This window comes from Myodes glareolus, chromosome 9 (assembly GCF_982192425.1).
Source record: "Myodes glareolus chromosome 9, mMyoGla1.1, whole genome shotgun sequence".
Classification (NCBI taxonomy): Eukaryota; Metazoa; Chordata; class Mammalia; order Rodentia; family Cricetidae; genus Myodes; species Myodes glareolus.
Genome location: NC_142034.1, coordinates 78,142,546 through 78,162,047, shown reverse-complemented (window position 1 = coordinate 78,162,047; position 19,502 = coordinate 78,142,546). Strand labels below are relative to the sequence as shown.

The 19,502-nt window shown below is 38.9% G+C and overlaps 1 protein-coding gene across 1 annotated transcript in view; it reads right to left on the bottom strand.

Annotated features, from left to right (window-relative positions):
• Positions 1-19,502, bottom strand: part of Itk (IL2 inducible T cell kinase) — a 109,479-nt gene that overhangs the window by 89,612 nt on the left and 365 nt on the right. The window lies entirely within an intron of this gene.

The following is a 19,502-nucleotide window of genomic DNA, read 5'->3' as shown; positions in this document are numbered from 1 at the left end:
ACCAAAAATACCATATGTTAACCAAGAAGTAGAAAGACCTGTGGATAGATGAAGAAAAGACCTACCAAATGCCTCAATGACAGAGAAGTCAGAATTGTCTGACATGTATTTTAAAGCATCCTTGACTAAGCAATTGGGGAAGTTCTTGAGACAAATGAAAAACTAGAAACCCCCGGCAAAGAAACCAAATATGAAAGGGGAACCAAGTGGAAGCTTTAGAACTGGAGCTACAGCAGCAGAGCGAGGGGCTGAGGAGATTCGCTAAGCAGCTAAGAACGTCACAGCTCTTGTAGGGAACCCAAGTTTGCTTTCCTGCACAGACCTAACGTGCACACATACACACACGGAGAGTGTAAAAAATAATAAATCTTCATAGCTGAAAAAAAGCTGTGGGTGGGCTCCACAGTCGATTAAATAAGGAAGAGGGAATAATTAGTGAACTGAAAGAGAAAGTGACAGACATGGTGAGATTGGAACAACCAGAGCAAACTGGGAAAAATGAACAGGGCCTCAGGGGCCTGTGAAAGCAGACCAGAAGACCTACCATTGCGTCACCGAGTCCTGAGGTGGGAACAAGGGGAGGCTATAGGAATACTAGAAGAAGTAACAGCTGAAAGGCCTAAAGTGTAATAAAAGAGGATCTACAGACCCAGTTAGCTAACTGAATAAAAATGGATAAATGCAAAGAAAAATATATGCAGACAAATCATAGGCTCTGTAAACAAAAATACTGAAAACCACTACAACTACAGGGAAAATAAACTCAAATGACTACTTTCTTATCTGAAACAGTGGAAGACATAAACAAGTGGCACGATCATTTTCAAATGCTTAAATAAAACAATTAAAAATACCCATCCTTTCTTTTTTGCAAGAAATTTGTTCTTCATAAATGAACATGAAATCAAAGCACTCCCCTCATCCCTCCCTGTCTCTCTCTGTGGGTTTTGTTTGGATTTTCAAGAGGGGGTTTCTCTGTGTAGCTTTGGTTGTCCTGGAACTCACTTCTGTAGACCAAGCTGGTCTCAGAGACCCACCTGCCTCTGCCTCCTGAGTACTGGGATTAAAGGCATGCACCACCTCCCAGAAAGACATTCTCAATCGAAGGAAAACACACACACACACACACACACACACACACGGAGGAGGAAGGGAGGGGAGGGTAGGAAGGAGAGAGAGAGACTCATCCAGAAAACCTGTTTTTAAAGACCCACAGGACATATTGGTGACATAGAACAGTAATCTCAACACCTGGAGGTAGACACAGATCAGAAGTTCCAGGTCATCCTCCCTTACGCAGTGTGGTGGTTTGAATGAGATTGGCCCTATAGGTTCATATATTTTCATGCTTAGTCCCCAGTTGGTGAACTTATTTGAGAAGGACTAGGAGATGCGTGGTCCTGTTGGAGGGGTTCTGTCACTAGAGGTGGCTTTGAGGTTTCAAAAGTCGTGCCAGGTCCAGTGTCTCCCGTTTTCCTCTGTGGATCAGGAGGTAGCACTCTCAGCTACGTCTCCAGTACCATGTCTCCTAGTTGCCACCATGTTCCCCACCCTGATGATAAAGGACTAACCCTCTGAAACTGGAAGTAAGTCACTAATTTCTTCTGTAGAGTCAAAGACACCACAAGAGAACCCACAGAATCAACTAACTTGAGCTCATAGGGGATCACAGAGACTGAATCAATGACCATGCAGCCTGAAAGCCCCTCCCCCCTCACATATATGTGACAGCTGTGCAGCTTGGTCTTGTGAGGTTCCTAACAGTGAGAGTAGGGGCTCTCTCTGACTCTTTTGCCAGCTTTTGGGGCCCTTTTTCCCCCTACTGGGTTGTCTCACTCAGCTTTAATAGGAGGGAAAGTACCTATTTTAGTTTGCAGTATTTTACTGCAACTTGATATGCCATGCTTGCTTGATATCCACGGGAGGTCTGCCCTTTTCCGAAGAGAAATAAGAGAAACAGAGGAGAAATGGATGGGGGTGTAGGGAGAGGGGAGGTGAGGGGGGAGAAGCTTGGAGTAGAGGAGGGAGGGGAAACTGTAGTCAGGATGTTAAAGAATAATAGATTTTAAAAAAAGAAGAAAATGCTTTCTTCTGTAAGCCACCTTGGTTATAATGTCTCTACAATGACAGAACAAATAAAACACAGAGTGAGCCTGAGAGGCTCAAAATGATTCATTTAAATATTTGTGGCTAGATATTAAAAGATGGAAGAACACAATAAACAAAAATATAGGAAAATATATATAGGTTTTCCTTCGGTAAGATTTTTCTAAATTGTGTTTGACACCTTCGGGAGAAAATTATTATGCTTTCTGTTTGATATAATTGTTTATAAAGGAAATATCTAAGACCATTATATTCTAAGTGGAGAAGAGGAAAGGGATATAAAGAAACGTAAGGTTTCTGTATTTCACCTAAACCATTAAAATGACAACAGCAGACTGTGAAAAGATATGTATATATGTTATACCTATGGTGGCATCATCAAAGTGCTTGAAAAGAGATCCAATTGGGGCGGGAGAGATGGCCGAGCAACGAAGAGCACTTACTGCTCTTCTAGAGGACCAGAGTTCTCAGAGCCCATGTCAGGTGGCTCACACCTCCTACAGCTCCAGCTCTTCAACAGTCTGCTGCCTTTGGCCTTGTCAGGCACCTGCACTCATAGGCACACCCCCAATCCTGCCGTGCACGTAAACATAATAAAGAAAATCCAACACTTTAAAAAAGAATTAAACTGGGCGGTAGTGGCGCTCACCTTTAATCCCAGCACTCAGGAAGCAGAGGCAGGTGGATCTCTGTGAGTTCGAGACCAGCCTGGTCTACAAGAGCTAGTTCCAGGATAAGCTCCAAAAGCTACAGCAAAACCCTGACTTGAAAAACCAAAAAAAAAGTATTAAAATATTATAGGTAAATCAAAATGAATCTCTAGAAAATATTAGCATAATCCACAGGAAAAAGAAACTATAAACAAAAACACAGAAAACAAAATGGCATATGTAAGTTCTGGCATATTAATAAACATATTAAACATAAATACTCTGCATATACCTATTCAAAAAGCATGATGCAATTATATGTTATCTATAAAAACCCTCACAATATCCTCTAAAAAAATCTCTGATGACAGAAAAATATTAAAGGCAAAAGAAAGAAAACTGTATCATGAAAACATTAAAGACAACAAAAAGAGTTATATTAATATCATTAAGTAGACTACAGAGCAGTGAAAACCATCATGAACAAGAAAGACACATCATGTTGTGATTAAGAAAGACATTAAATTGTGAGGTGAACCTGAGGTTGCGGGGGATCATGAGTTCAGAGCCATACTAGGATACATTGTGAGATGTGGTAGGAGGGAAAGAGACAGGGGGTATTAAAGGGACCAAGAAAATAGCAACCATATGAGTGTATTCACCCCACAGAAAAGGTGTGAAAGGAGAAGGCCTGAGGCAGTGAACTCCACAGAAGCACGAGTGGATTCAGACCAAGGACATTTACGGAAACAGGACTGAGCCAGTGACCTAGGCCAGAACAGGCCTGAGACAGTGAACACCACAGGAGCAGAGCAAAGCCTGGGAGCACAGAGTGACCTCAAGGAACACAGAGTGACCAACGAGGTGACTGGAACCGTGGCACTGACTGCACCACAAGGAGCAACCATCTGAGTCTTGGATCCACTGGCACCTGGAAAATTTTTTCACCAGAGTCACAGACATCCCCAACTACACCAATACAGGGAAAAGATGGGTAGACAAGGTAAGAACACATGCAACACCACAAAGAGCAACATGATACCAGTAAAAACTAATCACCCTACAATAGCAAGACTTGAACAACCAAATATAGATATAGCAGAAGAAAATGACCTAAAAATAACTTTAGGAGAATATTTGAGGTCCTTAAAGAGGAAATATAAAATTCCCTCAAAGAAATGGAGGGAAAGACAAACAAAAAATTGGAAGACAACAACAAATCCCTTAAAGAAAACAAAGAAAAAGGCAATCAAACATATAAAAGAAACTATTCAAGACTTGAAAATTGAAGTAGAGACAATAAAGAAAACACAAGCCAAGGAAATTATTGAAACAGAAATCATGAGAAAATGTTCAGGAACCACAAATGCAAACATAAACAGCAGAATACAAGAGATAGAAAAGAGACTCTCAAGCACTGAAGATATAATAGAAGAAATAGACTCATCAGTCAAAGAAAACCTTAAATCTAATAAAAGCTTAACACAAAATATCCAGGAAATATGGGGCACCATGAAAATGCCAAACCTAAGAATAATATGTATAGAAGAAGAAGAAGTTCAACTCAAAAGCATAGAAAATATATTTATAAAATCATAGAAGAAAACTTTCCTATCCTAAAGAAAGACATAAGAAATGTACAGAACACCAAATAGAGTGGATTGAAAAAAAGTCCCCTTGCAATATAATAATCAAAACACTAAACATACAGAAAAATGAAAGAATATTAAGAGCTGCAAAGAAAAAAGACCAAGTAACATATAAAGACACACGTATCAAAATTACACCTGACTTCTCATTGGAGACAATGAAAGCCAGAAGGTTGTGGTCAAGTGTTATGTAGACATTAAGAGACCACGGATACCAGCCCAGACTACTATACCCAGGAAAACTTTCAATCAACATAGAAGGACAAAATAAGATATTCCATGACAAAACCAGATTTCACCAATACCTAGCCACAAACCCAGACCTACACAAAGTACTAGAAGGAAAACTCCAACCCAAGGAAGTTAGTCACATCAACAAAAACACAGACAATTGATGATCTCATAGCAGCAAATCTCAAAAAAGGGAAAAACACACAAATTAACATCACCAACAATGAAAACTAAATTAAGAGGAGATAACAATCACTAGTCATTAATATCCTTTTATATAAGTGAACTCAACTCACCTATAAAAAGACACAGGCTAACAGTCTGAATATGAAAACAGAATCCAACCTTCTGCTGCATACAAAAACATACCTCAACCTCAAAGACAGACATCACCTCAGATTAAAGAGTTGGGAAAAAAATTCCAATCAAATGGACCTAAGAAGAAAGCTGGTATAGCTATCCTAAACTGAAATCAATCAAAAGAGACAAAGAAGGACATTTCATATTAGTCATAGGAAAAAATCCATCAAGAGGAAATCTCAATACTGAACATTTATGCCCCAAATACAAGGGCACCCTCACATGTAAAAGAAACACTTCTAAAGCTTAAATCATACATTAAACCCCACACACTAACAGTGGTAGACTTCAACATTCCACTGTCACCACAAGTCAGTCAGACAAAAAATTAACAGAGAAATAAGGGAACTAACAGATGTTATATCTCAAATGGACTTAACCGACATCTATAGAACATTCCATCCAAACATAAAAGAATATACCTTCTTCTCAGCACCTCATAGAACCTTCTCAAAAATTGACCACATAGTCAGCAACAAAACAAACCTCAACAGATACCAAAAAATTGAATATTCCCATGTATCTTATTAGTTCATCATGGCTTAAAATTAGAATTCAACAGGAGAACTAATTCCAGAAAGCCCTCAAACACATGGAAATTAAACAATGCTCACCTGAATCATCAGTGGGTCAAGGAAGAAATAAAGGGAGAAATTAAAGAATTCCTAAAATTCAATGAAAATGCCCACACAACATACCCGAATTTATGGGACACAATGCAAGCAGTGTTAAGAGGAAAGTTCATAACACTAAATGCCTACATAAAGAAGCTGGAAAAACTCCACACTAGTGTATTAAGAGAACATTTGAAAACTTTAGAACAAAAAGAAGCAAACTCATCCAAGAGAACTAGATGGCAGGAAATAATCAAATTGAAAACTAAGATCAACAAATTAGAAACAAAACAATACAAAGAATCAATGAGACAAAGAGTTGGTTCTTGGAGAAAATCAACAAAACAGACAAACCTTTATCCAAACTAACCAAAAGCCAGAGAGAGAATATTCAAATTAACAAAATCAGAAATGAAAAGGGGGACATAACAACAGACACAGAGGAAATACAGAGAGTCATCAGGTCATATTTCAGAAACCTGTACTCCATAAAATTGGAAATTTAAAGGAAATGGACAACTTTATGGATAAATATAACTTACCAAAATTAAATCAAGACCAGATAAGCAAATTAAACAGACCTATAACTGCTGAGGAAATAGAAACAGTCATCAAATCCTCCCAACAACAACAACAAAAGAGTCCAGGACCAAGATGGTTTCAGTTCAGAATTCTACAAGATTTTCAAAAAAGAACTAATACCAATACTCCTGAAATTGTTCCACATAATAGAAACAAAAGGAACATTGCCAAACTCTTTTTATGAGGCTACAATTACCCTGATACCCAAACCATAGAAAGACGTTACTAAGAAAGAGAATTACAGACCAATCTCACTCATGAACATTGATGCAAAAATACTAAATAAAATGCCGGAAAATCGAATCAAAGAACACATCAGAACCATCATCCACCATGATCAAGTCAGCTTCATCCTAGTGATACAGGGATGGTTCAACATATGAAAATCTGCCAACGTAATCCACCACATAAACAAACTGAAAAATAAAAACCACATGATAATTTCATTAGATGCTGAAAAAGCATTTGACAAAATACAACATCCCTTCACAATAAAGGTCTTAGAGAGAGCAGGGATATAAGGAACATACCTAAACATAATAAAGGCAATATACAGCAAGCCAACAGCCAACATCAAACTAAATGGAGAAAAACTCCCAGCGATCCCACTGAAATCAGGAACAAGACAAGATTGTCCACTCTCTCCATATCTATTCAATATAGTTCTTGATGTCCTAGCTAGAGCAATAAGACACCAAAAAGAGATCAAGGGAATACAAATCGGAAAAGAAGTCAAACTATCACTATTTGCTGAGGATATGATAGTTTACATAAGTGACCCCAAAAATTCTACCAAAGAACTTCTACAACTCATAAACACTTTCACTAATGTAGCAGGAAACAAGATTATCTCAAAAAATCAGTAGCCGTCCTTTACACAGATGATAAATGGGCTGAGAAAGAAATCAGAGAAACATCACCCTTCACTATAGCCACAAATAGCATAAAATATCTCGGAGTAACTCTAACCAAACAAGTGGAAGTTCTTGTGACAAGAACTTTAAATCTTTGAAGAAAGAAATTGAAGAAGACACCAGAAAGTGGAAAGATCTCCCATGCTCTTGGGTAGGTAGAATTAACATTGTAAAAATGGCAATATTACCAAAAGCAATCTACAGATTCAATGCAATGCCCATCAAAATCCCAGCCAAATTCTTCACAGACCTCAAAAGAATGGTACTCAACTTCATATGGAAAAACAAAAAAGCAAAAATCAAACAAACAAACAAAATTAAAAAAAAAACAAAATCAAAACAAAAAACCAGATAGCCAAAACAATCCTGCACAATTAAGGAACTTTTGGAGGCATCACAATCCCTGACTTCAAACTCTACTACAGAGCTACAATACTGAAAACAGCCTGGTATTGGCATAAGAATAGACAGGAGGACCAATGGAACCAAATTGAAGACCCAGATAATAATCCACACACCTACAAATACCTGATTTTAACAAAGAAGCAAAAAATATCAAATGGAAAAATGAAAGCATATTTAAGTGCTGGCATAACTGGATATCAGTATGTAGAAGAATGAAAATAGATCCATATCTATCATCATGAAACTCAAGTCCAAATGGATCAAAAACTTCAACATAAACCCAGTCACACTGAACTTCTTAGAAGAGAATGTAGGAAGTACACTTGAACGCATTGGCACAAGAGACCACTTCCTAAATAGAACCCCAGTAGCACAGACACCAAGAGAATCAATTAATAAATGAGACCTCCTGAAACTGAGAAGCTTCTGTAAAGAAAAGGACATGGTTAACAAGACAAAATGGCAGCCTACAGAATGGGAAAAGATCTTCACTAAACCCACATTGGACAGAGGGTTGATCTCCAAAATATACAAAGAACTCAAGAAACTGGACATCAAAAAAACCCAAATAATCCAATAAAAATGAGGTACAGATCTAAACAGAGAACTCTCAACAGAGGAATCTAAAATGGCTGAAAGACATTTAAGGAAATGTTCAACATCCTTAGCCATCAGAGAAATGTAAATCAAAACTACTCTGAGATTCCATCTTACACCTGTAAGAATGGCCAAGATCAAAAACACTGATGACAACTTATGCTGGAGAAGATGTGAGATAAAGGGAACACTTCTGCATTGCTGGTGGGAGTGCAAACTGGTATAGCCCCTTTGGATATCAATATGGTGGTTTCTCAGAAAATTAGGAAACAACCTACCTCAAGACCCAGCAATACCACTTTTGGGTATATCATACCACAAAGGAAATGCGCTCAGCTATGTTCCTAGCAGCATTGTTTGTCATAGCCAGAACCTGGAAACAACCTAAATGCCCCTAGACTGAAGAATGGATAAGGAAAATGTAGTACATTTGCACAATGTAGTATTACATGGCACAAAAAAATAATGACATCTTGAAATCTGTGGGTAAATGGATGGATCTAGAAAACTTTAATTGAGTGAAGTAACCCAAATCCAGAAAGACAAATATCATATGTGCTCACTCATAACTGGCTTTTAGACATAAAACAAAGAAAACCAGACCACAAATCACAATTCCAGAGAACCTAGGCAACAATGAGGACCCTAAGAGAAACATACATGGATCTAATCTCCATGAGGAGTAGTAAAATACAAGATCTCCTGAGTAAACTGGGAGCATGGGGACCATGGGAGAGGGCAGAAGGGGAGGGGAGAGGAAGGAATGGAAGCATAGAAAAATGTATAGCTTAATAAAATCAATTTTAAAAAAGAATGAAAGATTAAAAAGTCCTGAGGCAAAATGTGGATGAAGAAAAATTTCTTTTTTAAAAAAAGAAAAGGTATGAAAGATGGGAAGCAAAAACTGACTGTATGTAAGAAACAAATCCACAGTGGTATTTGGAGTTAGAGTTGTAGTTCCACATACCTCTCTCAGCAATATAATGAGCAGCTAGACAAAGATTGGCAACCATACAGAATACGTCAATGATGCTCTCTACCGAGGTGGTCCAGGTAGTGTTTTCCAAACACTCCACTCACCATTGGCAGAAACGCATTCTTCTCAAGTTGTTGTATTAAAACATTCATATTCCAAGTCTTAGAGATGACCTCAAGGGACCTAACAAAGTTGAAATTATACTGTGTATCATCTGACTTCAGTGGGAGCAAGCCAGAGATCAATAACAGAAAGATTACAGGAACCAGACACTCCGAATAGTAAAAGTCTTCACAGTGCACTTCTAACTCCCTAAGATCATAAAGGAAATCTAAGGCCCAGGTTTTTTTGTATTTGTTTTTAGTGCTAGAGACTGAATTTATTCTACAACTGAGCTACATCCTCGGTCTTCATAAAGTTCAAAGGGAAATAAGAAATGCATAGATATGAAAATAAAAATAATACTGATAATTGTGGAATATAGCTAAACCAGTGTGTAGACAAAAGAACACATCTTCTGCATATACAACAGAAGATTGAAGTCTCAATTAAGTGATTTAAATTCTCATCCTAAGACTAAAATTGTAAGAGAAAAGCCCAAAGCAAACAAATTAAAGTCAAGATGAAACAGAGAAGAAATAGGATGACCAAAGCAGAAAAAAAATCAATGAAATTTAAAATGAGAAAATACATTAAAGAGCTGGTTGTTTGAAAGAAAAATTGACAAACCTATAGTAAAATGAACAAAGGAAGAACAGGAAAGACACACATTGCTAGTATCCCAGAGGAAAATCAGAAATCCTCACACAGACCCTGAGGACATGAAAAGGGGGTCTAAAGGGACCCTGCAAGCAGGGCTACCACAGAGCTTCAGAACTTACATAAAGTGTACCAGTTTCCTCAAAGAACAAAACCCTCATAAATGTACAAACACAGAGAGATATGAAATTTCAATTTAACTCCCTCTAAAAACAAACCTAATCAAGATGGTTTCAGTGGTAAATTCTACCTCCAGCTAAAAGAAAGAAACACTGAGCACAGTAGTAACCACCTGCCATTGTAGCACTCTGGAGGTTGAGGGGGACGGGAGGAGGAGTGGAGGGGAGGGAAGACCACCTTAACACGATGCCTTCTAGAAGGTAGAATACCTGTTCATTCATCTCATAAAGCTAGTAGTGTTCTGATTCCAAAAGCAAAGAAACTAATAAGAAGAAGGACTAGGTATGGCTAGACATATGTGTAATCCCAGCACCAAGGGGACGAAGGCATCAAGATATTGAATTAAAGGACAGGGATACACAGTGGGACCTTGTCTCAAGAAACTATTAAAGGAGCTGGAGAGATGGCTCAAGGGTTAAGAGCACTTGTTGCTCTTCTAGAAGATTTCAGTTTGGTTTTCAGTATCCACATGCCAGCTCACAACCCTTCAAAATTCTAGTATAAGTGGATAGGATACCTCCTCTGACTTTGGCAGGCACTAGACATGTATGTATGTGATGCACTCACATGTAAGTGGGCAAAACATTCAAACACATAAAATTTTAAAAATTTCCAAAAAAAAGTAAAACAATATTTTTAAAGATGAAAAAAGGAGAAAGAAGAAAGCAGTGGATTAATGTCCCTCATGAGTATAAGACAAAGATCTCCAGCAAAATAATAGCAAACAGAATTCTGCAATGTCTAAAAATAATTATATACTACAACCAAGTGGGTTTTATCCCAGAGTATCTTAAATCAATTGATATAATCACCACATTTGGAGAGGCTACAGAAGAAAAATCACATTAATCTGTGAAAAAGTAAATGACAAATCCAACACCTAGTCACAATGAAACATCTCCTGTAACAGAAAGAAAACGTCAATATGAAACAGCGCAAAAAAATTGAGTTCACATTTTACAGAGTGATGAAAGTCCACACTTCTCTAAGGCCAAGAGCAAAGCAAGAATGTCCACTCATCGCATGTACCCAGCAGAGTGCCAGGAGCTGTGGGCAGTGCCCTAGCAACAGCATAAAATCAAAAATATACAGATGAAAAAGCGAGAAACACAACTCTCCTTAGGCGGAGATAACAAGAGCGCTATACAGGAACTCCCTAGGTATTTACAATAAAGTTCCAAGAACTGATAAGTGAGTTCCCCAAGCTCACAGAATACAAAACATAGATATTTACATGTAAATCTAAAAACTTGTACACAGCATTGAGGGAAGAAATCAAGAAGCTGTAAGTCAACGGAAAGATATATCCAGTTTACGAATTTGAAGTTTCAGTATTTTTGTCTTCCCCACAGCGACTTATAGGTATAATGTGCTATCAGATAAAACTCAATAAGATATTTTTGTAAAGACAAAATCATGAGAAAAAAAATCATATGTATGAGAAATAAACACAAGTATCCAGAATAACTACAAATAAAACCAATTATTAGGGATACGTCTCCCCAATTTCAAGGCACTGCACCGTGGTAGTCACCAAGACTATGTGGCCTAAGTGGAGGAAGACATACTGCTGAAGGGAACACAATGGGAAACTCTGAAGCGTGTTATGTAGAGATGGCTGGCATAGTCCTTATGACGGTGCAGAAGTGACTCAATGGGAGAAAGAGCCTTTCAACATACGGTCCTGGGTAGTGACAAACCACAAAATAAATACATTTGATTTAGCCTTGAACCTTATTAAAAGGAACTCAAAGTGAGTCAAAGATTTATTCAAGATTTACCTAAAGAAAACAAAATTACAAGAAATGTAAGAAGAAACCATAGGAGATGTTAAAAATGTAGTTCATAAAGAAAAACAAATTGTTCATTTGCACATCTTCAAAATTCAAGACACTAAGTTCTTTGAATGATCTTGTTAATCAAATAAAAACAGGTTGAAAATCCAAAAAATATTAATATTTGCAAATCAAATGGCCCACAGAGGAACAGTTTCTATGTTGTAAAACTATCAAATGTCAGCATTTGGCTCCTCAGTTAAGAGCACACACTGACCAAAGAGAAGATCTGAGTTTGGTTCCAGGCACTCGCATCAGATGGCTCACAACCACTGCCAACTGCAGCTTCAAGGGATCTGATGCCCTCTTCTGGCCTCCATGGGCACTGCACACATATGCATACCCCCCCTTACACACACATAACCAAAAATAAAAAAAAATTAAAAAATAAACAAACAATCCAGTCAAAAAAATGGGCAAAAGTTATCCAGATAATAAAAAGATTAAATAAGATAAATTCATTTGAGGAAATGCTAATTAAAATCACAATGGTCTATGAAAATAGTTAAAAAATAATAAATAGGGAAATACAAAAGCCTGATTCAGAGCAGGAGAAACTATGTCACTCATCTGTGTTTGCTGATAGCGGACATGTAAAGAGGCACAGTCATTACGGAAAATGGTTTAGTAGTTTCTCTAATACTAAATATGCAGATGTTTTATAGGAATTTTACCCCTCGTTATTTATCTCTGAGAAACAAAAATGTATCTCAATATAAAAATCCTTACACAAATGTTTATGGTAGCTTTTTACATAATAAAAAACAGCCCTGGATGACTCCTTCAGTGGTTAAAATATCCTTTTCACATCCGTGTTATACAATAATATCCAGGAAAAAAGGATATGCTATTAAACAACCTACCTGACTCTCCAGGTAACTGTTCTGATTGGGAAAGCTAGCCCCAGAGGTTACATACTGATTGGTTCCATTTATGCAATGTTGCTGACCTAAAATGTTATAGAAAGGACATAGGGTAGTGGTTACCAGGAGTTATGGGAAATGGATATATAAAAGGGCACCATGAGAGGTGACGGAAAGGTACCTTGACTGTGCTATATCATGGCTGTAATAACTATTCTCCACTATCATTCTGCAAGATGTACCACCAGGATAAACTGGACACCGCATGCAAGGAATCTCTCTGCATTGCTTCATGTAATTACCTACAACTGCCTCCCATTTTAATAACTAGTTTACCTAGGGGGTTTCTGTGTGGATACTAACAAACAGATTCTAAAGTTTATAAGGAAAGGCACGAAGTCTAGAAGGCACCCAGTACAATCCTGGGGAAAATAAAGCCAAACGGCTAACAGGACCAGACTTTAAGATTTATCACAAATTACTCTGATAGCACAAAGCATCATTGTTGAAACTGTTGATGAACCAAAGGAAGGGAAGTGAAAGCCCAGAAAGAAACTGACTTGGCAAAGAAGGAGAAGCAGTTCACTGGAGGCAGGATAGTTTTATCAGTAAACAGAGACAACCAGACATCCAAGACCTTAACCTACCACAAAAACGAGCACAAACAAGTCATAGGCCTGCCTGTAAAATGTGAAACTGTATCACCAACAAACACATAATCCATGGAAACATGAGCCAGTCTTGATTAAAACAACAACCACCCCATCTGTTCTATGAAAGACACCGTTGAAAAACGAGAAGATAAGCTCCAGAGTGGGATATTTTACAAAAGACATATCTGATAAAGGTTATTACCCGAAATAGTCAAAGAACTCTTATAAGCAAACACTAAGCATGGGTGAGAGATGGCTCAGCAGGTAAAGGTGCTGTAGCCCACAGAGACACAGAAGGAGAGAACCAGCTTCACAAAGTTGTCCTCTGACCTCCGCGTGTTAAGAAGGTATGTCCACGTGATGAAATGTTATTAAATGGTTTTTTTAAAAAAAGAAAAGATACAGTTACAAAAGAAATGGAAGAATCCTTAAGTAGAAGAAAACTCTATGCATGACTCCAACGACATGACATTTTAGGAAAGGTCACATCGGTCTGATAGTTAAAAGGTCAATGAATTTCAGAGACCTGTGGGGAGGGAGAGATGACTGGGAGAGTTTGGGGGATTTTTAGGACAGAGAGCCTGGCTATCCAAACAGAGGATGAGAAATAGCACACAACACCATGCACACAGCAGCCTGGCAGTGCCTTATATGTAACAGATGGGAAGTGGGAGACAGTGAGGGAAATTAGCACAGAAGCCCCAGGGCCTGAATGTAGCTGAGCCGGTTACTGCTGCCCCCTGCTGGCATAAAAAATGTGAACCACAAAGCAAACTACCCCTCCCACCAATGGCTGTACTAGGCCTGGGTTGCTGAGTTGTTGTTGTTGGTGGTACCTTTGTTCACACCAATAAAGCAACAAGAACACGAACCAAAAAAAAATGGTTATTAGGGATTGAAGTTATACCGTAGATTTCATAGGAAAATTCATTAGCATTGATTTTCATTGGAAGTGCTTCCTTTAGGTTACAGATCTTCGAATGTATGTATATGTATATAGACAAATGCACACACACATATATACACTGTTACTGTATATACTATATTATATCCTATGAATAAGAAGATACTGCAACCAACTATTTCATTTGCTAGCTTCCAATTCTTCTCCTGAGACTGAGTAACAGGCTGAAAATGCAAACTGACTGACAACCCAAAGATTATTGTATATGAATCTTTCTACCAATAGCACTATAATATTAGCAGTCAGTGAAGTGCTGGAAAAGTTATATTTCTATATACAAAAGTAACAAATGATTGGAACCCAGATTCTTATCTAAACTATATATGAAAACAAATCCACCCAAAGTTAGAAATCTCAAAGTAACACTTAAAATCATAAAAAAACCCCACAATCCCTTACAATGTTTGGTTAAGCAAAGATTCTTGGATAAGATACATGAAGTATGAGCCACGAAAGGGCATAATTGATAGGATGGATCTGGTTCAGCAGGTAAGAGCACCCATTGTTCTTGCAGAAGACCTGGGTCTGATTTCCAACACCCACATGGTGGCTCCCACCATCTGTATCTCTAGTCCCAGGAAGTCCAAAACCCTTTTCTGGCTCCTGTGGGCACCAGGCACACATGTGTTGTGCATACAAATGTGTAGGCAAAACACTCTTAGTAAAATAAGCAAAAGATAAGTAAATCTAAAAAATAAGAATTGATAGCACTTCGCAGAAGCTAAGACCTCCTGCTGTTTTAAAGATACTATAGGGAAAGTTAAAAGATCAGCCGTAAGTTCTTAAAAAAATGCTGTGGGAGTTCCTTCCGCTCCTTCAGCCAATTGCCGCTGAGTTACCAGCCCACTGGGGCGTGGTCTCGCTCTCTTTAAAAAAAGCAGCGGCTTACTTAAACAAAAGGGGGAAATGATGCGGGAGAATTGTCTGTATTCTGTCAATCATATTTTAATAAAACGCTGATTGGCCAGGCAGGCAGTATAGGCGGGAAAACCAGACAGGAAGTAGAGGTGATGCAGGAGAACAGGAGAATTCTGGGAAGCAGAGAGGTTCCTCTGGCACTCCTGCACAGACCACGGAAGAGGCAGCATGTAACTTGCCCAGCTGAGAAAGGTACGGAGCCATTGTGGCTAATGTAGATAAGGATAATGGGGTAACATAAGTTATAAGAGCTAATAAGTAGCCTGACCTAATGAGCCAATCAGTTTATAATCTTATGAAGTCTTGTGAGTGATTTTCTTTGGGCTTGCCGGTTGTGGGGTACTGGGCGGGACAGATACCCCAACAAGCTGGCCCTCATGCTACAAAAAAATATTTATGAGACATATATCTAGTAAATAACTTATTATACACAGCGCACGCTCACACAACTCAACAGAGAAGACAAGCTAATTTTTAAAAAGTATAAAAACTCAAGCAGCTCACTGGAGAAAAGACGCTTATGACAGAAAACTGAAGAACAGACTGCTAGCATCAAATGACAGCAGATTAAAGCACTGCTCATCCTTTGGGATGGCAAAGCAGAAACAACTAACAAGGACAGACTGAGGATGCAGAGCAGTTACAACCCAAAGGTTTGTAACACTACATTCGCTTACTTCTGTGAGCGTGGCAGGACACAGGAGAAGGTGCACACTACAAGGTAGGTGCGCTCGGTTACTTTCCAGCTCCAGCTAAAGACCATCATGGAGACCTCGATATTGTTCCAACTGCTGTTTCCATTACCCCTGCAACAGTCACCTCTCTCCATTATTCATAGTTGACACCCAAGGTCACCATCTGTCACTCCCCTAAGCAGCTGGCCTTAGCCCACAATGTGACTGCATTACTTTGTCCCCACAGCCCTTTTCGGTATTTGAGATTCCTATGTTTGCATCCTGTTGTCTACATCTCTCCATCAGAAGGTTGGACATGGTCTTTAACCTTCTAGAAGTGTGCCTGGCATGATGGACACACCATAAAGAAGTGCTGAAGAAATGTATTCTGCGACACGCACTCCTTGTCCAGCAAGAAGGAACGATCACAAAATCAAGAATCCTTCTCAATCACAATTTATTGGAGCACTCGGTTGAAAAGGGGAATGGGGAAAAGGGATGACGAGAGAGAGTGAAAAACCCAAAGGCAGCCGCTTTTCTAGGGTGAGAGGCTCGAATGTTGATTGGTTGATGCCATTCTGCTAGGGCCCAAGGCCACAGGACCAAGGCTCTGAAATGCAAAACAAGGCCCCAAGCACACTGGCCTGTGCGGCAGCATCAAAGGACCGCTGGCACTATCTCGCCAAGGCGACATCCTGGCGGCTCCTAACAGTATTCCTTGTTAAACTTAAGGCATACATTTTCCATTCAGACCTTGCAGATACAGTCAACAACAGATCAAATAAGTGTTTATCACACCCATGTTTTCACTAGCTTCTATCACGACATGAACTTCACAGCCACTATTCATTTGGGTTTTACTAGAAAGAATACCAAAATGAGAATCAAGAGGTTGACAGTCTACCTTGATTAGGTCACTAGCTGTAAGACAAGTACAGTTTGGACCTTCTAGAAATTAATCTCAGTTGGGAAAGTGAGTGCACAACAAGCGTGAACTGAAAAGTTCACAATCTAGATGTTTTGACAGTTAATATTGTGAGGAAAGTACTGTCACACAGCAGAGCTATGGCTATGTAGACCATGGTCTACCTATTAGCATCACTATACGGCCGTATAGTAGTCCTTGTTTATCGAAGGTTTTGTTTTCAATTGTCCATGGACAAATATGGCATAAAGACACTAGTTGGAAAATTCCAGAGATAAATTTATAGTATGCTTTAAAGTGTGCATCTGTTTGAACAGAATGGTACAGACTATTCAGTTCTGGCCTGCCAATGTTGTGAATTACTCCTTTGTCCAGAGTACAGATATTATATATGCTACCTGCCCTGCAGTCTCTTAGTAGACACCATCAGTTAGAGATTTTCTGTTACATTATTGCTGGATTTTTGCTCAAGTAATCTTTATTTTACGTACAAGAGGAATCAATCTTGCTATTCATGTATATCAATGGGAAGTCATAAAGTATTTCCTAAAAGTGAATTAGTGATAGGATACTTAAAGACCACACTCACAAAATTTTATTACATATGTTCTCATAAATATTCTATTCATTAGTTACTGTAGTTCATTTTACTGCACTTATTTATAAATTAAACTTTATTATAGGTGGGAATAATAAAGCTGTATACTATGTACAGGGTTAGGAGCAATCTGTGCCTTCAGAGTACTCACTAGTGATCATGGAATACGTTCCCCAGAGTTACAGGAGACAGAGTCATTCTGCTATTTATTCAATAAATATTTCTTGAGTTCTTGCCCATCTCAGACATTGTTCTAGGTGCTGACAACAGTGAATGAAACAGGAAGATGTTCTATGCTCATAAACTTGTATTCTGATGAGGAAGGCAATAAACCAATACGCTACATGAATGTGATTTTAGTTGAAGACAAAAAAAACCCTATGAAGGATGTTTAGTACATTTTAAAATGTTTGGGGGACTATCATCTTGTAGAGCTTTCTATAGGCCATGGTAGGGGCATTAGATTTCATTTTCCATGTGATAGAAACGGCCTTGGAGAACTTTGAACAGAGCTCAGTCTTCTACTTCAGCACAGTGTGGGAAGCAGGATAAGGGAGGATGATGTGGGAGAATTGTCTGTATTCTGTCAATCATGTATTTTAATAAAACGCTGATTGGCCAGGCAGGAAGTATAGGTGGGTCAACCAGACAAGAAGTAGAGGCGGGGCGATGAGAACAGGAATATTCTGGAAAGCAGGAAGCTCCCTCTGCAGTTCTGCCCAGACCACCGGAGAGGAAAGATGTAAGCTGCCCTGCTGGAAAAGGTACTGAGCCATGTGGCTAACGTAGGTAAGGATAATGGGGTAATATAAGTTACAAGGGCTAATAAGAAGCCTGACCTAATGGGCCAATCAGTTTATAATCTTATGAAGTCTTGTGTGTGATTTTCTTTGTTGCTTGCCGGTTGTGGGGTACTGGGTAGAACAGATACCCCAACAAGTCAGTCCTCATGTTACAGATGGCGCCCATGTGGATAACTGAATCCACAGAAAGCTTGAGAAAGCTTGGGAAAGAATAGAGTAAAGCATGTTTTCTTGGTAGCAGCAATTTCTCAGTCTGCTCTGCTTGCTAGAGGCAAGCAAGCACTCTCATCTAAGAGAGGCTTCCTGACTCAGCTTTAGCTGCAAAACTTTGTAGTTCCTTTAAGAGGTCCTGCCACAAAATACTTAAATGGTGTTGATGAAAAGCTGAATGCATGCTTTTCAGTTTTCAGCCGTAGCAGGAAAAAAGCTGAGCTGTTTTAAAATGCCAGCTTTCTGGGCTGTCCTGCTAGGGTAAATTCTGACTCTTTCAGGCAGGTAGTCCGACTGAGTGTGGTCTGTGAGCAGAATGATGCAGCTTGCTTGCTGGCAAGGACCTTGAAACGCCATAGAGTTGTGACAGTGAACACAGCTCTGGCTGGTATCTCAGCCATGAGGCTGGAAAGCTAAGGGATGGGTTGGATCTAACTGTCAAAGCTACGGCTTTCGTCCTACCCATTGAAGACTTGTGTGGTCAGAAAAAGAGAGATATACAGTAAAGAGATTCAAAGAGGAAGAAAACCTCTAAATGGTTTACAGTGTGTTAAAAATATATGCAGGCTAAAAGTTAAAGTTCTAAAAGTAAAAAGAAAGAAAGAGAGTAGTTGGGTGTGGTGGTACACATCTTTAATCCCAATGCCTGGGAGGCAGAGGCATATTGACCTCTATGACTTCAAGGGGTAGAGGTGGATTGACCTCTGTGACTTCAAGGTGTGGTAGCACACACTTTTAATCCCAGTGCCTGGGAGGCAGAGACGGATCTCTGTGAGTTCAAGGTGTGGTAGCATACACCTTTAATCCCAGCACTGGGGAAGCAGAAACAGGAGAATCTCTGTGAGTTCAAGGACAGCCTGGTCTACAGTGTTATTCCAGGACAAAGATATACAGAGAACCTGTCTCAAAAAGTTAAAAGTAAAAATAAAAGAAATAGAAGTTGAAATAAAGCTGCATAAAGATGGAAAATAAACAGAGAATCTTGATACTGTATGTTATTATGCACTCTTTGAATTGTTTGAATGCTGAGAAAGGA